Below are 23,476 nucleotides of genomic sequence, written 5' to 3' on the forward strand. Positions count from 1 at the left end.
CTTTGTATTTATTTGTATACTATTTGTATACTACTGCATTTTTTATCGTTAAATTGTAGAATATGTGTACTTCCACATTGATATTAAACCTGTCACTGGCTCAGTCTGTCCATCATCTTCCTGTGCCCAAAAAAAACAAGACCAGCCTGCCTGAATGACTACTGCCCAGTGGCACTCACCTCTGTAGTGATGAACAACCCAGCACGGTGGACCCATTAGCCTACCATCCCAACCGATCAACAGGAGACACTATAGCACACATCCTCCACACCATCCTATCTTATCTGGAAAAGATTGGAAGCTTTGTGAGATTGCTGTTCATTGAACCGTAGGGTTCATGGAGCTGGGATTGAACACCTGTGCATGTGGATCCTTGACTTCCTGACAGGCAGACCCCAGGTGGTGAAAGTGGGTGGACACACCTCTTCCACCCTCATCCTTAACACCCAGGGCTGTGTTTTTAGATGCTCTGGGTTTTGAGACTGTCTACATCATACCTGTCAAGTTTTGGATTTGAAAATAAGGGAAATTTTCCAGCGCCCCCCGCGAGCAGTCCCACCACCCCAACCAAGCTCCAGTATCCCTTACATTTTAAGACAGGTGTACAAGAAAGCTAAAATCACCACTTGATGCAGAATGCTGAAAACATTTACAATTTATAACATTGCTTGTCTTTACATTTACATTTTATTTTCATTCCACACATTCTTTTCATTTCATATTGCTTTTCTTTTACAGTTTTTCTTTTCATTTCACATAACTTTTCTTTACTCTTTTAGTGAGTTATTGTACAAATTTGTTGCAGACTTTGCATTCTTTAAAACTGTTTTGGAAGGAGTGTATTTGTGGGTTGGACCAGAGTGGTTAATTTTACATGAGAGTAGAGCGCAAACAGTTCTGTTGTCTAACGTCATCCTATTCTCTGTAACAATCTTTCGTACCATGCTAAACACCCTTTCTGAACTCATCATCTGACCTCACACACTAACCTCGCGACAACTGCCACCTACAGTACCTGTAGTAGGCTACTGCAGGTGGCAGTTATCGTGAGGCTAGTGACAGAGCTCAGAGTTTGTTTGTTTTTTTTTACTCCGCCCGGGCCTGGGGTATTATCATTTTTTAATAACGCAGGTTAAAATACGAGAGATTTACGGGAAAATACTAATATGGGAGGACGGCGGGAAAGAAGGGTAAAATACGGGACTTTCCCAGCCAAAACGGGATACTTGACAGGTATGGTCTACATTGTGGGAGTTGGCCAGCTGTTGCCACTACTTTCCAGCTTACACCAGGAACATTGGTGGGCTGGATGCTGACTACTACAGCTAAGAAGACTTTCCCCTGAAGAACTGGCTCTTAAAATCATTCCCTGATACTGGCCGGCAGCAGATCTACAACAAGAACATTTGCAGAGCACGGGTAGTGGTCGAAAATGCTTTTGGCAATATATGAAAGTAATGATGAGAAAGGTCTATGTTGTAAAAACAGTGACTCTTGAAATACATTCAACTTCAGGAAGAACCCAGCCCCACCTGCCCCCATCACCCTCTGTGGCTCCACAATAGACACTGTGGAGTCTTTCCACTTCCTGGGAACTATCATCTCCCAAGACCTCAAGTGGGAGCTGAACACTGTCAACTGTCAAGAAAGCACAACAGAGGATGTACTTCCTGCAGCAGCTGAAGAAATTCAACCTGCCAAAGACAATGATGGTGCACTTCTACACAGCCATTATTGAGTCCATCCTCACATCATCCATCACCATCTGGTACGCTGCTGCCACTGCCAAGGACAAGGGCAGACTGCAGCATGTCATTCGGTCTGCAGAGAAGGTGATTGGCTGCAATCTGCCGCCGCTCCAGGACCTATACGCCACCAGGACTCTGAAGCGTGCTGGAAAGATTGTGGCCGATCCCTCCCATCCCGGACACAAACTCTTTGAACCACTCCCCTCTGGCAGGAGGCTGAGGTGAAAAAACGTACTTGGCAATGAAACCCTTTCTGATTCTGATTTTGATTCTGATAAAAATTATAAGTGTGAAAAAAAGAAAATGCTTTTTGTAGACTAAAGGGAAGGGGGTGTTGGATCATAAAAAGAAATGACTGTGATGTCAAACTGATGGCTTCTATGGTACGGACATGCTGTGCTTTGCATAACTTTTGCAAGTTTGCGAGTCATGGAGAGGCTTATGAGAATGAATAGGATGAAGCAGCAGAGCCTGTGGTGGCTCTGGCCACCACCACCACATGTAGAGGAGGAGGACAAGAATGTACGAGAGGGCCTGATGCACTACTTGAATAGTTAAACATTAATTTTGTCTTTCCCGTCATGTGTATTGTAAATTGTATAGAATGTAAATTAGAACATAAATTATGTTAATAAAGGTTAATACCTTTTATACTATTTTTCCATGTACCCCCTTTGTTTTTGTCAAGCAGGTTTAAAAAAAAAAGGATTTACTCTTTTGTAAATTACATGCTAAAGCCCTTGAAATAGGAAACCATGATGAAAATATATGTCACAAGTTACAAAAAAGTTAATTTAAGAAACAAATAATATATAATATATAATACTGTACATAAATAAAACAATGTGATGCAAACAAATCGGTGCAACACAGCATGTATTAAGAGACGACTACTCCAGGGGTGGAGGAAACGGGTCACACCGGCCACTCAAAGCATGCACAAGCTGGCTCAGCTTACCAAGGAAGGCTTGATTGAAGGCTGCAGTTTGAGCATTCTCGTCCTTTCTCAAGGCCGCTTTCAGCTACCTTCCTGGCACCGCATAGTCCATGGTCATCTGTAAATGGCGCTCATGCTGTGCCTGGTTAAGCTCCTACTGCTCCACAACTGCTGTCAGTCAGTCAGTCAGATTCTCCCGTTCCTTTTTTTCTCTTGCCTGGACAATAATGAAGAAAAAACAAAGGTAGAAATAGGAGTTGGTTTACCAAAGCATGTTCAATGCCGGAGAGTGATTGATTATTCCATTGAGTTTCGGACACTCGCAGTAAAGAGTGATTGGAACTCTTCTTCCCTGACTGACACTTTATGATGACATCGAGGATGAGCTGGCAGCTCAGGACCTTCCAACAGATTTAGAGGCTGTCATCGCCACAGCCATGTGCATTGACGGCGTCTCCAGGAAAGGAGAAGAGAGAGTGCTGACTAGTACTCCCCAGAGCCTTGCACGTCCTCCAGCGTCACCTCCCACCAATGTTTGGCAGCTGCTGAATGACAGCGGCGCCAAAAAGAGAATTGCTGCACGTACTGTGGGCAAAGAGGTAATTACGTGTCTTCCTGCCAAGTAGGAAGATACTCAGGGCTCACCAGGAATCCCGAGCGTGCTGGTGAGCCGTATCACAAACTCTGAAACGCCTTCCCGTCCACTACTTCACGCCTAGCTCAACAGGCTAGCTCAACTCTGTCTTACTTGACTCTGGGGCTGACACTTACCTTCTGGATCGTGGTCTTGCTGCATGGCAAGACCACGATCCAGAAGGTAAGTGTAACTCAGTCAAATCAAACACTGACCACGTTTGTGACGCACACAATATTCAGATTTTTGCCCTACTCAAATTTAACAGTAATAAGACAGAACTCATGGTGGTGGCCCCTGCACCACAGCTCAGGAAAGTTGGAGACCTGGCCCTGGTTGTGGATGGCTGCTCCATTTCCCCATCTCCTGAGGTGCGCAACCTGGGCGTCATCCTGGACTCCACTCTCTCCTTCCGGTCCCACATCAACAACATCACCAAGTCCGCCTTCTACCACCTCAGAAACATCTCACGACTCCGGCCTTCACTCACACATTCAGTAACTGAGACACTCATCCATGCCTTCATCACCTCCCGTCTGGACTACTGCAATGGTGTCCTGCCTGGACCAAGGCCCTTAGCAGACCCCAGTATGTCCAGAACTCTTCTGCCAAGGTTCTAACCCACACAAAGCCCTGGCAGCATATCACTCCCATCCTCCAACAGCTCCACTGGTTGCCAGTCAAGTCACGTCACCTACAAGATCCTCCTGCTCACCTACAAATCTCTCCATGGACTCTCACCACAATACTTCACAGATCTCCTCCACCCCTACACTCAGTCACGTTCCCTGTGGTCCTCTGACAAGGACCTGCTGGACACCCCCCACACCAGGTTTTGGGGACAGGGCTTTCTCTGCCAATGCTCCCACACTCTGGAACATTCTACCACTCCACGTCCGCTCTGCCCCATCCCTGCTCATGTTCAAAAAGCACCTCAAAACATTTCTTTTCACTAAATCTTAAGACTAATATTCTAAATGCATGTCCAAACAATGCCTCAAAAACCCCAATGAACTGGCATATCCCACATCTTAATCGGAAAATGCTATATTCAGAAAAAAGCCTTATTCTGAAAATCCAAACGGAATATGCTGTTTACGTGACCTGAATCAAATTCCGAATATTTTGTTTTTCGGAATAATAGTTGAATATGTAAACGTTTTTGTGTCGTGCTATTGGGTTCTTGGGTCTTACACAAATTTTAAGACAAAACCATGGACAACACCCCAAAACCAGTTCACAGCTATTTTAATGTACACAGGGTAATACTTATTACACATTCAAAACTAACAAATATTTTAATAACTTACTGCAGACAGTTGAGTTAAGACTTGTGAGTCTCTCCTAAAGACATATCAAAAAAACTAACCATATTATTGGTTCCTCCTCATTTCCTCTCTGGACATTCTCAAGGAATGAGTCGTCCTCCCTGTGGCTGCACAGACGGCTGAATATAAAATGAAGGTTAAGTCATGCAAATATGAAAACATCCATCAGCTTTTAAATTGAACTAAGATGTTTTCAGTCTTGCTCACATACTGCATAACAACTTTATAAGTTGAGAATATGTCAATGTTCATCTTCCATTATGTGACATCTTTGCGAGTAAAATCGAATATGTGGGCAGGGTATAGGCAGGAGAGGGATTTAAATCAAGTCCTTCAGATGTGATTAAATTATTCAAAAGTGGCAGTGGCTTAACAAATGTAGTCCAAAATAGATCTGTAGACATACAGGTCAAGTGTAGTTTTATTTAAATTTACTTTCAGCCAAATCCATTTCTCACCAGAAATAAGTATTAGATTTTGATTCTGAGACAACGCAATTGTTATCTTATGTTTAAAATGCTATGGAGACATCAGTGCCAACGGTAAATTACCAGAGGAAAGACTCTGAGGATGATGATGACAGCTCCCAAAACGAGAGGCTTGTCTTACCCAGCTAAGGGGGTCCTCACATCTTAAAAAGACGTTGCAGTACATTTTCAAGTAGGGATTATTTTGATGAATTGACCAGATTTTTCAAATCTAAACTTTCTCATCATCTTTGCTGATTCACTCACAGTTGTAGAAAAAATATAAGAACAAAACGGTTTGGTATTCAGTTTTCAATTTCAAATGAATTCCATTTTATTTATAGTATCAAATCATAACAAGCGTTATCTCAAGACACTTTACAGATAGAGTGGGTCTAGACCACACTATAATTAACAAAGACCCAATAATTTCCCACAAGCAAGCATTTGGTGCAACAGTGGTGAGGAAAAGCTTCCTTTTAGGCAGAAACCTTGGACAGACCCAGGCTCTTGGTGGGCGGCAGCTGCGGGTTTGGACACAACTGATACAGATATACAGATATAGAGAAATATGATTCATAATTATAGCAGTTGGTATGATGAACAGTGGCAATTATGGTAACAATAAAGATAGTGGAACTATGACTAGAAATAATAGTTGTAGCAGTTCAGGGCGTAGTGGGGCGTATCAGAGCGTTGCGGGCATAGCAGGGCATAGCGAGGTGTTGTGGAGTGTAGTAGGGCATTGTGTGGCGTTGCGGGGCGTAGTAGGGCACAGCAGGGCATTGAGCAAGACCACGGCAGCTGCAACCATGATTTAGGTGCCACCCCAATCCAAGGAAAACTGTGAGGGGAGAAAACATAAGGGCTCCAGGGAATATGCTCCCTGGAGATAAGTTAGTAACAAGCATTACTGGGACATGAATGAACACAGATGGAAAGAGAGAGGAGATCAGTTTCTCAAAGGAAGTCCCCCGGCAGTCTAAAACTATAGCAGCATATGAGCTTGTCCAAGGCAGACCTAGCCAGCCCTACAATGGTTGGTAGATGAATCTGACTATGAAGAGAAGCAGAGAAGAGAAGGGGTGCTGTGTCTGTAACTATACTTCTAGTTGATGGTTCCTAAGCATCAGAGATAAAATAGGCAGAGAAAGAACACTTGCAGATATTTGGAGCGTACTTGGCTAAATACGGACTTTGAATTGGAACATTGTGTGTGTGGAGCATGAATGGACGTGCTGCTCCAGAAGTTGATATACTTTATAATCCACTCCAGATGTAGAATGTTAGTTGTTGAACAGCCATCACCTCTTATGTTAACCCAGATAATGTGCGTGTGTGTGTGTGTGTGTGTGTGTGTGTGTGTGTGTGTGTGTGTGTGTGTGTGTGTGTGTGTGTGTGGCTTTTCCTTTTTATTGTTTGTGTCTCACCAGCAGAGTCAGACATCAAAATAAACTAAGATCAAGTTTCAAGTATCACACACACACACACACACACACACACACACACACACACACACACACACCTATTTCCAAAAGTGACTACAAGTTATTTTTACTGAAGGAAATGTCTATTAGTTTTAAATTAGATTACAGGGGAGCTTCAAATGTCAGAATATCACAACATTTGTCCTCAGATGCAGATGTCATATTGCAGTGTTACTGTCAGTGTTATATGAAGTGTGTGGTCCATTGTCAGAGCCACACTAATCCTTGACAATGCATGTTACTCAATGTGCAGCTGTAACAAATAGCTGAGAGGTGAGGAACTTGTGAGGAACTTGTGAACAAGTGTCTCAAATTTCAAGTCCTCCTGTTAAAGTGCCCATAACTAGGAATAAATACCTGATATTATACCTAGTTTGATGTGGTGGGAAACTTTCTCAATAGCAAGACAGGGAGACAAACAAAACCATTTAAGCAGTGTTTTTACTACCCCTTTCTCATTAAAGATGTCTCAATTTTAACTATAGCAAGTGATTTCTTTGTCCGTAAGTGGAGTGACTTTTATATGCTCATAAATGGTTAACAGGCAGCCTGTAAAGCTCCACACAGGAAGTACAGATGGCTGATGGAAGGTCAGGACTGCCCAGTGAGAAATCTTTGCGCTTCTAGGCACTATTTGTTCCTTTTCTACGATCCAGTAGTCTTACATAATTTTTATTTTACACAGTTGGTTCGGTTTTCTATCATTACAATACCGCCCAAAGTTAATAAAGCAGGAATTACAATCCCACCTGCAGCCTATCATCCAGGACGCCTCCCCGCCCTGTAGTGAATACACTTCTCCACCGCGGACTACCAATACACAGCAAACCTATACGGATGCCACTGCACTTAAAACTGAGCTGCTCTTGGCTCTCTGTGACAATGTCGCAGCTACTGTATATTTAAAACGGAGAACATTTCTTCCATTAAGACTGAGCTGCTTGCTTTCAAAAGTGAATTATCCTCCAGCACATCTGCTATGCAGCAAAACTTTGCCCGGCTGAAGAGTACCGTAGTGGAAATGGAGCAGTCTCTCACCACTTGCACTGATGATATTGTAACCAATAGGATAGCCAAAGTGGAGCACTTGACTCAAGAAATGGTCAAAATAAGTGCTAGGATTTGGAGTAAAGATCGTGCCGCCAGAATATTCGGATCAACGGTGTCCCGGAGGAGGACTCAGCCTCGATGTTCACCACTAATGTGTCTAAACTGCTGATGGAAGCCTTCACGCTCTGTAAAGAGCCGCTGGTAGATAGAGCCCATCAGGCGACCGCCTCCACGCCATAGTGGCAAGGCTTTACTACTATGCCGACTGCACCGAGATTCTCAGGAAGGCGAGAGAGCTACAATGTGTTTCCCAACCATACCCCCAAGACGGCACGGGCCCGTGTACTTCTGCTTTCAACGAGGCTACTACGCGTCATCATGGGAATTAGGTTTGGTATTGTTCACCCGGCATGGTTGCGCATCACCTATAACGGGATGCAGCGCAAATTCATATCAGCTGAGGAGGCTAAGATATTTATTAAGCAATTACTAAATAAAGACGCAAGCTTGTGCATTTAATAGCTGTAATACTCTTTGTCCATGCGTATTTTACAAGAGTAATTCAAAAGTCCTGGGCCTCATTTATCAACTGTGCGTACGCACTGATGTGTGCGTATTTAATGCATAGGAACATTGCCACACAAAGTACGAGATTTGCCAACGTGTACTTACACTTAGGAATGTGTGTAAATGTAAGCACAGCATGGCCATTCTTACAAACAGAATCTAGTGGCAGAGTAGCAATACTACAAATAAAAAGCATTTAAGTCTCACAGTATGCATTAAGAAATCAACATCTACATGTCCTGTGTTTCCTTTAATTAGAAAACACTCAATTAGTTATTTGTCTAGTTTTAAACAGACAAGTTGCCTAATTGGTGTCAACCCCTATATAATAGCTGTGACAAATGTTTTAAACATTGTGGAATGGCTTATCTTGCGTTATTGGAAGACTTGGCAAACAATGCGCTCCGCATGGTTGGGGGAGGGGGTGCTTTTAGAGCAGTAGCCTTCATTTTCAGTGAAAAAGACGCAGTAAACCCCCCCCCACAACCATCTTGTCGGTGATTGGCTGGAACGTGGTTTGTTGTATTTTGGTGCACAGCCTGTGCCCCTAGTGTTTGTTTGACGTTTACAATCCCGGTGTTGTCTCCTGAGACCGTGCTTTTTCACAGTGTATTCAGGAGGCAGGCAGCTAGTGGATCAAGGAAAACCATGCAGAAACTCATAGTGCACCTTTAAACTTGTTCTTGTAGTTTATGATTTGACCTGCAAGGGCTGTAGTTGTACAATGGATGTTCATTGATTGAAGTGTTTGAGTCTAAAATTAAATATACTCCTTTAGAGAGCAATTGGATGTGATGATTCATGCGTATGTGTTGGAAAAACAGCTGATTGTGACTGTCAGTGCACAGATTCACCCCTTCACTGTTCCCCATAAATGTAAAATAATCTTTAAATATTCACATTTTTAAGTGAAGGAGAAATGTTTTTTCTGGACTATCCTGAATTTTGGTGTTACTGACTGTTTACCTTGATACAATTACAGTTTCTTTTCGATTACTAGACGACAGTGGGCACAACTGGATCCGCATATGCAAAACTCTAACTACAGTCTGCACAGCAGCAATTCATGTGGCCCAAACTCTAGTTAATTTTTCATTGCTTGAATGAATGTTTTAAGCCCCCAACGTCTCCTTCCAGGCAGCGCTGCGACTTTTGACTACAAGGCACCTAACTCTAACCTTAACCCTTGTGCCCGTGCCCCTCGCAGCGCCCATCCTGGGCGTTGCGTTTTAACCCAAACCTAACCTTAACCATAACCATTGCTTAATCGACTTCAAGGCAGCGTTGCAACCATTGACTTCAAGGCACCTAACCCTAATGTTAGAATAATTTACATTATCAAGAATCAATCAAAACAAAACAAAATTTCTTTAGAGTAGTTTTAAAATCAAAATGATGTGAACACTTTATTTATTATTGCTGCAACACAAAGTAATACTAATTGCTGTCTGGAAGTTCTAAAAATCATTATGAATTAAAGTTTTTAGGCCTAAGTACTTCTAATTTGCCGTCCATTTATCCAATTTGTTACCTGATATGGGAACATATCACATATCACATAGAAAAGTCCTCACATTTTTTGAAAACTGGAAATGATCAAAGCAGTTCTGTCAATCAACTAAGTGATTTAAGCTGGATTTGTAACCGTATGTTTTGTTTACAAAAATCCCAATTCGTCTTAACCAAAATATGTCAGATTACAATAATATCCAAAAGCATTTGACAAAACTGCTACTGACTTTTTTGTCTTTTGAAGAAATTAGTCATTCCTAAAAATCAAAAATCAACAGATAAGAAACATTTTATTTAGCCCACGCTGGGAAAATTCCCTAGTTACAGCAGCTCAAAATTTCAATCACAAAAATATATTTAGTCTAAATATGTTTAGTCTTTATTTTTACAACTTCTAATCAACTGCTTTTTAGATTTTTTGCACTTTACTTTTGTATTTTCACAATTTTCATCATCTTTTGGCATTTTGGAAAAAAGCATATTTACTCCATTAATAGGAAAACTATCATTTAAATACCTATAAGTACCTTGTGCAGTGAATCTCGTCACTGGAGACACTCATATCAATCAAGCAATTACAGTTCAACTTTACCTCCTTTTTTTATTTTTATTTTTTTCTCTACAGTCCTACTCTGTCTCTTGGGAGTTGCTAGCTCCCCGTCACTTTTAATTTCATAGACTATGGACTAGTGTCTGTTATCAGACCACAGCTATTCTTATTTTCCTTTTACCAGATAGACCACCTGTTACAGCTTCGTTTTTCTGATTGTCCCGCCGCTAGGGTTAACATTTATACACTCTAGGCATCAAAGACATCATCACCGTTTTGTCTTAAACAAGTCTTTTCAGTCAAGAAAAATAAAATATATCTCATCTAGGCAGGAATTTTTATTTCAGTAGTCTTCCCACAAGACAAGGGACATAATGTCCTTTTCCTATCGACCTACTTGTTACTTATTCGTTTCTCTGATTGTCCCGCCGCTAGGGTTAACATTTAACACTCTAGGCATTAAAGCAGCCATATTATGCTCATTTTCAGGTTCATAATTGCATTTTAAGGTTGTACCAGAATAGGTTTACATGGTTTAATTTTCAAAAAACACCATTTTTTGTTGTACTGCAGTGCTCTCTCTCACTGCTGCAGATCCTCTTTTCAGCTTGTCTCTGTTTTAGCTACAGAGTGAGACCTCTTTTCTTCTTCTTCTTCTTCTGTACTATCTTTGATTGCACTGCACATGCTCAGTAGCTCAGATGTAGATCATGTCAGCTAGCTAGCTCCATAGACAGTAAAAGAAAGGCTGTTTCTACAACTTCGGTCAGTTACAAGGCAGGATTAGCTGGGAGACTTCTAAATGAGGGTGCACATATAAGTAGTTCTTTTGTAGATTATGGTGAACTTGTGTGTGTTGTAGCAGTGCTTTGCTATTGAGAATGAGGTAGCGTTAGCATGCTAGCGTTAGCATGCTAACGCTACGAGCTAATGGTTGCGGTTAGCCTGCTCGTTTCGGCTTGTGACGTCACAAGCCGTGCCGATTTTGAACAGCTCACCCAGAGACTGAAAGCAGGACACATTCAGAAACTGTATCTCACTCTAAACAGCATGGATGGATTTTTTTCAAAGTTTGTATGTGTGTGGAAGCACCAGAGACACAACATAACACCCCAAATCCCAGAAAAAGTGATTTTTTCATAATATGGGCACTTTAAAGACACCATCACCGTTTTTAACAAGCAGTCTGTCCGGATAGAAATAAAATTTATCTCACCTAGGTCTTCTTCAGTGGTTCTGTCCGCTGTTCAAAAGATGATCTCGTCACCTTCTCCTCTTTCCAGCTTGAATTGCTGAATTGAGTTATCAAAAATGACTCCCCCGTGCATGGTGTATCAGGACCCGAACCTGGAAGGAGGGGAAGGATGGTTGAGATCCGGCTATGAAGGACCAATTTGTTAGGATAATTTACATTATCAAATGATAGACAGTGACTACACTGAAGAGATATTAAAGTTCATTTTACTCGAGAACCAACGAGGAGGCCTTCTCCGCACTACGGAATAGTACAGACAATGACCTAACGAAAAGCTCTCTACAGCAGCTTTTGTAATACAACGTAGAATGTGATAATCATGATACAAGAGTTGGTGTCGTCAGTTGTTTATCTTGTCAGAGTCGACGGCGTCTCCCCTATCTGGTCTGAGAGGACATGAACACACCGTGCTCAGACAAGGACATGCAATGGCTCCATGTTATCTTGTTTAGAGTTCAAGTATAATATTATTCTATGTAAAGAGTTTAATATTAACAAGAAGAGAAAGTATGTAAATCAAAATTTCTCTAACACCTAACCTTAACCCTAACCATAACCATAACCATAACCATTGCCTAATCCTAGTGCCTTCCAGGTAGCGCTGCCTGGAAGGAGACGTTGGGGGCTTAAAACACCGATAAACTGCTTGAACACAGTTTTCAAAACTCTACAGACTTATCCAATGACTTTAACCACAACCTGCACAACACTGGATTTACAGCACTTTGTTCAAATGCTAACATACTGCTGTCAAAACTGTACCACCACGCTACAACAACTACAAAACTACAACCACGCATTCAAAACGGTACAGATTTCAGCCTGGTGCATTTCAAACACTGCTGATTGCAATGGTTTCTTGTTTTAGACTTGTTAGTGAACACATACTGTATATACAGTATATAGGGAAAGCTCATAAAGCCTTTTTTGAAAATAAAGAAACACCAAATAAGAATGAAACGGTGACATACGGTACACTGTACCGTTTGAGAGAAACAGCGAACAGGTAAAAGAGCAAGGATACCAATATGTCCAGGTAAAATGTTTGCCGTTACATACACAGTTGTGAAAATGTGAAAAACACCTAAGTAAATATATAGTAAAGGTACTATAGTAAAACTGTGCACTTACTGTTTTTCACAAAGTAATGGAGGTGTAAGCAATGGGAACACCACAGTCATTTGTATTTGTATTTAGGTTCATGGCAAGAGAAGACATCCAATTGTTGATAAAAAACTTGTAAAACTTCTGGACTATTACCTACCTACCTACCTGATTAGTTTGTAACACTTCCAGTAATTACGTAAATTACTACAGACAAAATAAAAATATTTATTTACTGTAGGTAAGCAAACTGAGGTTTACCTCAAAACTGGTATAAAATAAAAAAGGAAAGAAAATAATTTCACTCTTTTCTTATAGCAAATATTGATTAGTGTGAAGTCACTCAAATCATTGAAACTGTAAAGATGAAAAAGTTTGTTATTTCTGTATTGGTGTTTGATGATAGTGTTTTTCTCAGTGTGTTCTGAGTGACAGTGTGTGTTTTGCTCCACTGAGCCTGTTTTGAGAAGAGTTGTGTGAGAGTTGTGTTCCAAACATGGAATGAGTTTTGCAGGAGATGTGAACCGTTTAGCTTAGGTGACTGTTGGTAATGCAGACTGTGGTTAGAGTTTTGCAAATGTGGCTTCAGTTTTGACCAGTGTCGTTTAGCAATCGAAAAAAACTGTAAACATAATAGCAGTCATTCTCCATGAAGAATCATAATACATTGAGAAGTGGCCTGTTTTATTTTGCCTTTTTTATACATTGAATTAATTTAATTTATTTTGTTTGTTTTTGTTTTAGTCTCCAGGAAGTAAAGTTGTTGAGGCTCTCTCTCACACACACACACACACACACACACACACACGTAAACACATCTCAAGTCCCTCTATAATAGGGAAGGAAGGTAACAGAGCTACCCAGGTCTGCTGATGAAAAGATAAGAGAGAGAGAGAGCGAGAGAGAGAGATGTGAAGATTAAGCTTGGTGGCACAGAAAGCAGTTCACACCATATATTACGGTTAAGTCCAGTATTAACAATTCCACTCCCTTCCTGCCATTCAAACTCTTTCTGACTTATGACCTGTGTGTGTGTGTGTGTGTGTGTGTGTGTGTGTGTGTGTGTGTGTGTGTGTGTGTGTGTGTGTGTGTGTGTGTTTGTGTGTGTGTGTGTGTGTGTGTGTGTGTGTGTGTGTGTGTGTGTGTGTGTGTGTGTGCTACGTAAATGAAGATTGACCTCTATAATAAATGTAGACTGGAATGTTCAGTTACAGGTTACAAAGAAACTAAACTCAAAAAATCAGTGAAATCTCTGCCAAAGATTCTATTGAAAATAAATCACACACATTCATATGGAAGTGTTTCCTGTAGCTTACAACTAGGAACCAACAGGAGTTCTCTGACCTGTTATAAAAGGTGTCTACATAAAGAGTAGCTTGATTTTGTTTAATAACTGATATGTGATGGGATGTTTGGATGGAACCAAAATCACATGATTGGCTCCATTAGTTCAAGGAAAAAGTGAAACCAATATCTGTAGATTGCATTCAACTAGATTTAAACCGAAAGTAAATCTAAGGTAAAATTGTAAAAAAAGAAAAAGAAAAAGTCAGCTAAAATGGATAGATGTGGTACTGAAAGTAGCAAATCTAATTTCATCAAAAATTTTTCTACATAGTAGAAAGCTAAAGATATGAGACAGATACAACACAAAATTCAGTTTACAATTGTGCTTGTATTTATTTTAGGCAGACAGAATTTCAATAAGGTCCATGAGTCAGACATTGGCATTGAAATCAGAACAGGCAGCCACTTAGAGTGAATGATGATGTTTTTGTCCTGCTAGCAGCAGACATTAGCTGGTTGGTCTGCTGGTCTAACACTTTGTTCCAGAGCGACATATGGCCCACTCCAGACATGTTTTAAGGTATGTAAAAAAAAATTATATATTATATAACAGCTAAAGTTAGCATGCTAGCTTCCCCAGCCCCAGTTTGTATGTACAAATACCAAAACTTGCTATCTATGAGAAATGTAGCCTCAAACTTAAAGTAACTATTATGTAACTTTTAAATGTTTCTGAAACTGTGTAATTTTTCCTCTGATGATCAAAAATGACCTGTAACCAGGGCTTCATTTGAGCCGGAACATGTTCCGGCACCTCCGACGTTGGATCCGGAACCTTTTAAATTGCAGGGAGGGATCAGAGGAGACAGACAGACAGACAGACAGACAGTTAACTTGTGATTGCAATTCACCATGTGGCTGTTGTTTGTCATGCATCTGTACAGTCATGCAGCCTGCCTCTGTTTGTAGTGCTTGTTACACTTTTAAGATGATTTTATGGATGTCAAAATTAGGACTAAGAATTGCACACACACATACACATACATATACACACACACACAGCTGTTTTTAATTTTTGTTGCTTTCATTCACAATTATTCACAGCTAGTAGATGGTTTGAATATTATTGACCCACAGGAGACACTCATATGAGTTAAATAAAAACCTGATGTGTAGGATGTGTGTCTGTGTGCACACAGTCTCAATGGGACTTTTTGAATTAGACCAATTTTATGCAAAATAAACTCTACTTTAATTCTTCCCAGTGTAGAAGAAATCAGCATTTAGCCCATCATGAGACAATAAAACAGTGGGAGACACAGTAAAGGGATATTTCAGGTGGTATCAGCAGCTTGTTGAAGCAGGCCTTACAGAAAGCTGAGCCAAATGCTCAGCTCAGACTTATATAATATATCATATGATAATAATAAAACTAATAACCATATCAATATGTTGCCTTCATAAAATTAGTTCAGGCTGCAGAGGGTAAAAATCATTTGCTGACAAACATAATCATAAGACAGATATCAGATAACATTTAACATGTAGTGGGAGGCTGTTCCACAGATAAGGGGCCCAGTAGGAGAATGCTCTACAACAGAGATCTCCAACTGCAGGGGGGCCACCAAATTATTGTCATTTCTTAATTTTTAAAAAGATTTTTCAAAAATTAAAATGTCTTAACATACAAATAAAATAACTTTATTTGTCCCCGAGGGTGATTTGGAACCACCCACAGATCCAGTTCATTGATTAATTTTAAAAATCATGTTTTAATGTTAAATATACATGTGGTATATTTAACATTAAAACATGATTTTTAAAATTATGCCAACAATTATTATTTTAATAGCTTAGTATTCTATGCACTAAAAGGTATAAAGGTTTTAGGCCGCCTTACACATCATTGTAAGCACAGTTTATTATGCAACTTCACTTTAATATATGTAGTAGGGGGTCCCTGCTCCATCTCTCTTTCAGTAAAGGGGTCCTTGGCTTAAAAAACGTTGAAGACCCTTGCTCTACAACCAACTGTTTTTTTGTTTACTAGGGGAATGACCAGGAGAATGACCCTGAATGGTGAATGAATGGTGTTATTGAAAAGTGTCATTATTCTAAACATAGTCTATATCGACGACGTTCCACTTCCGGGGATTGCGCCGTTGCCGTTCACTCTTTTTACCTTCTTCCTCAGATCTCTGCAGGGTAAATCCAGACAGCTAGCTAGACTATCTGTCCAATCTGAGTTTTCTGTTGCATGACTAAAACAACTTTTGAACATACACATGTTCCACCAAAACAAGTTCCTTCCCGAGGCTATTTTGCAGAGGCACCGTGGCTCCGTCTGGCCCTTAGCGCCATCCAAGACAAGTGTGAGGTTTAAAGGTCAATAATGGCCAATAAATCAGAGCACGTTTTTCTCCCATCCCAGAATGCGGTATGGACTAGCCAGACCTTCCTCTGCAGCACTGGAGGAAGGTCTGGCAAAGCGAGACTATTCTAAACACAATATGCTATCATGTCTTTGGACAATATAGTGGTTAAAATGTATACTTTATTCCAGTATTGACTTCCGTTTGGGTCATAGTTGCGATGAATATTTTGCTTAGACAGAAAATCTTTCATTTACAAGAAGAGACTACGTTGCAGATGCATCGTTGCATTTCAAGCGTTGCATACGGTAACAGCCTACTTTGGCTGTATCGTGAGCTACACCTGGTATCACTGTCACTGTGTCACAAGACAAAGCATTAAGATTGTTGTAGCAACCAATAATAACTCAGATTAATATAGCGCATTTCATGAAACTCACAGACACAAACGGACACGGAATAAAACGTCAGGCTAAATGGAATTTAATGTTGGCTACTGACATACCAACACATCGCTCATTGTATAGTTATTTTATGATGAAATAGACATATTACATACCTGAGGGCCAATTCGGTAACATTTTTTAATCATTTACAATCACGTAATTGTCTCCATCTGTTGAAAGCCAACCGAGTGTGACTCTGATTTCGCCCGTCTTCTTTCACTTTCCCTTTTAGCTTATCGTTGTTCTTTGCTTAATTTCCTTCTTTCCTGTGATGGTCCTGCCCCAGTATTAGCCATAACTACAGCAGATAACTTCTAAAATAAAATTAACATACAATTTTTTATAAAGACATCTCCTGCTACCTTTTACCTGGCTGGATACAATAACACTAACAGGCTTTTCCGGTGTTCAGCCGAAATCTGTGACACGTCAGAATGTGTTACTGTAGCGCATGCACTGCATGGGTACGAAATGTAATGTCTCCACATTCTTGATCGGCTTAAACGATTTTTGATTGTTTGAGATCCGACTGGCCAGCGTATTTGAAAAAGTTAAGCAAACTTTGTTGTCTTTTTGACATTTTTCCCCTGAGTGAAATGAGGCTAACAACTATCTCAACCAGCACAAGCGCATGTGTCACTTGAAGTGCCTTCCTCCCTCCGTCCCTCCCCCCCCCTCTGTCTTACCCTGAAAATTCACCTCAAAACGCATCGAAAATGCAAACACAAGATTTTTAAGGATTGATAAGGATCTTTTGTGTAAATTGTGGATGCAAAATCACTGAGCAAACCATTTAATATTCCAGCTGCAACAACGGAAATTGTGGACAAAGTTAGGGTTAAATAAGTGTGTGTAATCAATTTGAGTTTGAATAAAAGTATGTGATGTATCCAACCCTGTTACAGTATGTACCTATGAAACCTCTCCACCATCTGACCTTCCACTAACTCTGAACATGCCTGTCAGATGGGATGCCTATCAGCCAAATACGTTTTTATTTTTTTTAACATCTTTGAAGCTCTCGCTGGCTGTACTGTGTGTGTGTGTGTGTGTGTGTGTGTGTGTGTGTGTGTGTGTGTGTGTGTGTTTTAAGAGAGACAGAAACAGTGAGGCAGAGTTACTACTTCTCTCCTCTGGTTATGAAAACATAGAGACCGCCAGCACTGGCAGACACTTGGTCTAGCTAATATTAAATCCCTGAAAAACACACATTATTCTATATAAGGTCGTTCATTTTGAGTTCTAAACATGGGAATGAAACAGTCAATCACACGGGACATGAAATATTTAATGAACATGAACCTTTATTTATGGCAGATCACCTCTCACATCATTGAGAGAATGTTTTCAGAGGGATCTGCTGGAGTCCAGGGGGATGTTCAGGTTCAGGGAGGTTGTCGTATCAAATATTTGACATCTTGATTCACTTTATTAAAGTGCTGTGTGCTTAGTGGAGCATTATAGCTTTCAGCAAAGTAAGGAAAACATGTATAAGCACACATGCGGAACAAGACATGAAGAAATGTATGATGCACTAGCTCATATATATATATGATTGCATTATGAATGGATAAATTAGAGGTCCAAAAACATGTACTCTGAAAAGAACTAGAGAAGAAAGCGGGACCCAACACCTACAATTTTGCACATGGTGCATTTTGCAGCCACACATTTCTATCTGGTTAACTCCATTGCATGGATATTGTTTTCATAATAGACTGAGATAAAATACCACAGAGATGCAGCCTGACCTTAAGTTCTAATAACCTAGAACTATCACTTAAATAAAAAATAACCTGTGTTCTTGGGTTGTTGGGCTTTGTCAAATAATAACTTAGAACTTAGAACCATGAGAAGTATTGCTGGATTCAAACTTGAACCAGCAGACACTTGAAAATCTGGGCCTGAGGCGTAGTTTGGCTTTGGTCAAGTTGAGTCCTCAAGTTTCCATGGGGTCAGATTGCTCAAAGACCTTTTTCATGAAAGACTATTAACCTCCTTGTTCGGCCCTAATGTATACATCTTGCTTGGCTTTGGTCTACCATTCAAACCCACTCACTACATAATAATGTCTGTTTAACACATGCCAGGGTCAGCACAGTCTGTAGTCCCTGGTATTGCTGGAGAGACAGATTCTTCAATGTTTTTAAGGCGTCAAAAAGTCATGATTCACCCAAAGTTTTAGAAACGTGTTTTGCAAAAACTGCTGTCATATTGCAAAATACTGTTATCATTGACCACTGTTCACCTTAACTATTTGGTCTGACATTTCCTGAGGGGGATGGCCAATCACTTAATGGTTCCAGATCTCTCATTCTGTACCAGCCAGCAAACCGTATTGTAGCATACAATGCTTAGCAACAAGATTTTAGCTCCATTAAACACACAAAAAGACTGAAGCCTAAAGTGCTTCCAGACACCTTAATGTCACAACTGTTACTCATATACAACTGTGGCCAACAGAGTTTGACTGGTCCTCCCAAAGAATGTAAGCCTTCTCGACCCAATGTGTAGGAAATGAGTCAAAAGTTAAAGTAAACCTTTCTGCTAAGATGCATATTGTGACATTACTAAAAGTAACCTGGAACAGTTCAACAGTTAAAGGTCAGACATTGCTCATTTTATGTGTGCATTGGGGGTATAACCAACACAACAAAGCAGTAATCATTTACCCTTGACGTTTGGTTCTCCGCCAAATGTGGCTAAATACTGCCACCTGTTGGTCTGAACAAGTACCCTCAGAGGTTTAACATCTACACTAGTATGGTCCTTCATAGAACACCAGCAGCCTTGCTGCAAGCAAATGCAACAATAACGTCCTTCTGTTAAAATCAGCTAAATACTGCCATCTTGTGGTCTTATTGAAAAACTACAATGAAGCAGGATGATGCTTGCAGCATGGATCGCCACTGATGATATTTTATTCATTCATGTTTTCACTTATACAAGGACAAAAAGGAAAGGATTTTCTTTTGATTCACATGTGTTGTATAAAGTTAACTATTCATTCACAATTCCTCTACCATTGAAGGTTTGCACATTGTTTGATGTGGAGATCCATGATAATAGGATTTTCAACAGCTTTAAAAAAAGCCAATGAGTGAATTATCTTAATATAAATTAATTTGTTAAATATGCTTAAAGGTGCTGTAGGTAGGATTGCGAAGATCCAGAACATTTGAACATCGACAACTTCTCAGTCCCTCCCCCCTTTCCACTAAAGCCCAAAATTGTCTCCTAAGCCCAGGGGCTTAGGAGACAATTTTCTCCCCCACAAGGGAGAATGAATGTTTGTGCATGTGCAGTGATTGACACGCAGTTAGGCACACACACCCCTGGCCCTGATTGGTGCATCTGAACAGGGATTTTTGCAAATTGCACTACAGGCTGTAGGTGGTGCCAGAGCGCCGGATTTTTTTTTTTAATTACCTGCTTCAATTACCTGTAGTTCTACTCGAACATAGGGTCAGTTTCAGCAAACATGACAGAAAGTTAGTTTTATAAGTCCTTTATAAGCACCTTTAAAAAAAAAATTACAAGTTCTCAGTAATTTTATTTATTTATTTATTTTTGAGTTTTTGTAAATAATGATCTTATAGTTTTGTTCCATAATGTCCATATTTCAGAAAATGGACATCATCGGGCAAAGTATGTTCGTATATTATGATGGACACATGATGATACAAATGCTTTCCAAATTTGGACTTTTGGCTACAAAACACTTTGGAAATCTTGCCAAATAGGACAAAAAATACATTTCGCTAGATTTAGAGTAATTTCAAAGATGTTTTCAAAACAGCGGTCGCACCACATGATATTTTGACACTTTAAATACCAGATAACAAATTACAAATAACTAATGGTTTTTGAAATGTAAAGTGAATAAACAAACAAACAAAACTAGATTTTGACCTCTATAAGATGAGACAAGATTGGGTAAAATGCAGGAGACATTTAAGTTTTTGCTGTGCTTTTAAAGGTGCATATAATCAAAGACATTTTTTAATTAATCCAATTCCCATAATCTAATTGCCACAGGCGGTCAGTTAGGTAATTTGGTAATCCATTGTTTGGTTTGCCATTGGTCCCATTGGTCCAAATACCAGATTCTGATTCCTGAAGAACAGTTATGCTGTCAGTGATACAAAGCCCTTTTAGAGAACTTACCACCCACATCAGCCTGCCAAGGCTGACTGATTTGACTGAGATCATTGTGTGGTACGTCTAACCCTTATTATTAACCTCTTCTACGGTAGATTGATGAAAGTGAATGCGCTGTGGGAGGGCCCAGCCTTCTGGGACTGTATTTGCTGTTAAGCAGCAGGTGGTATCCCAGCATTCAATTCTGTGGCTTACAACTTTTTCATCTGAAATACTGGGTTAATTAGCAGCTGCAAATCATTTGTTGATGTTTGTTTTAAGCTACGGGGAGTAAGTGCCAGATAAGAGGGGTTTACTGAAGCTTTGTGTTTGTGTTTGAGATATTATTGTACATTATTGTACAGTTTTTGAAATTTAATGCTGGGGTTTTACCTGTAAAACATAAAATGTCTCTAAGATTCAAAATCAGAACGGCCCAATGCATTGCTATAGAATAAAAAATATGGGGATTCTAAATGGATGCATTTACCACAAAGTAAACTAACAAAAATTAAAGATAGATCAACCTACTTGAGGGCCACACAAAAAAGCAATACCCTGTGGGCCCCTTGACCCTTGGTCTCTCTACTCTTCGTACAGTGTGCATGAAATATGTCACCTTTAAAGCTGCATACATGACTTTCATTTGGCTGTTTGGGGTCAACAGAACAAGTTGAAAACACAAATTGACATAGTATGATCTTTTAAAGTTGTAATGGCTGTAATGGATGTCTAGCCAACAAACAGCTGATTTGTGGTGCATCATGGTTGAGGTAAAAACAGGATGCTGAAACACATGATTCTAAAATAGAAACATCTTGATGAGCGATTCTGGTAGGAAATGACTGTAAAGCTGTTTTAGTGATGGAAACAAGGTTTATACGCTGCAAGAAGCAAGAAGCTGTTTATAGCACAATAGACATGAATATGCAATAGAAACATCTTGATAAGAGATTCTGGTAGGAAATGAATGTAAAGCTGTTTTAGTGATGGAAACAAGGTTTACACTCTGCAAGAAGCTGTTTATAGGTCATGTCTATTGAGACATGATTCTGAAGTAGAAACATCTTGATAAGAGATTTTGGTAGGAAACAACGGCAAAGCTGTTTTAGTGATGGAAACAGGTTTAAACGCCACAAGAAGCTGTTTGGAGCTCAAAACACATGATTCTAAAATAGAAACATCTTGATAAGAGATTCTGGTAGGAAATGACTGTAAAGCTGTTTTAGTGATGGCAACAAGGTTTACACTTCAAGAAGCTGTTTGCAGCACAATATACATGATTCTGACATAGAAACAACTTGATAAGCGATTTTGGTAGGAAACAACGGCAAAGCTGTTTTAGTGATGGAAACAGGTTTAAACGCCACAAGAAGCTGTTTATAGCACAATAGACATGAATATGCAATAGAAACATCTTGATAAGAGATTCTGGTAGGAAATGAATGTAAAGCTGTTTTAGTGATGGAAACAAGGTTTACACTCTGCAAGAAGCTGTTTATAGGTCATGTCTATTGAGACATGATTCTGAAGTAGAAACATCTTGATAAGAGATTTTGGTAGGAAACAACGGCAAAGCTGTTTTAGTGATGGAAACAGGTTTAAAAGCCACAAGAAGCTGTTTGGAGCTCAAAACACATGATTCTAAAATAGAAACATCTTGATAAGAGATTCTGGTAGGAAATGACTGTAAAGCTGTTTTAGTGATGGCAACAAGGTTTACACTTCAAGAAGCTGTTTGGAGCACAATATACATGATTCTGACATAGAAAAAACTTGATAAGCGATTTTGGTAGGAAACAACGGCAAAGCTGTTTTAGTGATGGAAACAGTTTGTAAACGCCACAAGAAGCTGTTTTGAGCTCAAAACATGATTCTAAAATAGAAACATCTAGATAAGAGATTCTGGTAGGAAACAACGGCAAAGCTGTTTTAGTGATGGAAACAGGTTTGAACGCCACAAGAAGCTGTTTATAGCACAATAGACATGAATATGCAATAGAAACATCTTGATAAGAGATTCTGTTAGGAAATGACTGTAAAGCTGTTTTAGTGATGGCAACAAGGTTTACACTTCAAGAAGCTGTTTGGAGCACAATATACATGATTCTGACATAGAAACAACTTGATAAGCGATTTTGGTAGGAAACAACGGCAAAGCTGTTTTAGTGATGGAAACAGTTTGTAAACGCCACAAGAAGCTGTTTTGAGCTCAAAACATGATTCTAAAATAGAAACATCTAGATAAGAGATTCTGGTAGGAAACAACGGCAAAGCTGTTTTAGTGATGGAAACAGGTTTAAACGCCACAAGAAGCTGTTTATAGCACAATAGACATGAATATGCAATAGAAACATCTTGATAAGAGATTCTGGTAGGAAATGAATGTAAAGCTGTTTTAGTGATGGAAACAAGGTTTACACTCTGCAAGAAGCTGTTTATAGGTCATGTCTATTGAGACATGATTCTGAAGTAGAAACATCTTGATAAGAGATTTTGGTAGGAAACAACGGCAAAGCTGTTTTAGTGATGGAAACAGGTTTAAAAGCCACAAGAAGCTGTTTGGAGCTCAAAACACATGATTCTAAAATA

The 23,476-nt window shown here is 39.7% G+C and overlaps 1 long non-coding RNA gene across 1 annotated transcript; it reads left to right on the top strand.

The window, feature by feature from the left end:
• Positions 1 to 968: 968 nt before the first annotated feature.
• On the top strand, positions 969 to 16,524 carry LOC116064508. Its single transcript, XR_004108544.1, has 3 exons — positions 969 to 1,238; positions 8,847 to 8,849; positions 16,514 to 16,524. It is a non-coding gene; the product is annotated as an uncharacterized LOC116064508 (long non-coding RNA).
• Positions 16,525 to 23,476: the final 6,952 nt, after the last annotated feature.

This window comes from Sander lucioperca, chromosome 4, assembly GCF_008315115.2.
Source record: "Sander lucioperca isolate FBNREF2018 chromosome 4, SLUC_FBN_1.2, whole genome shotgun sequence".
NCBI classification, from domain to species: domain Eukaryota; kingdom Metazoa; phylum Chordata; class Actinopteri; order Perciformes; family Percidae; genus Sander; species Sander lucioperca.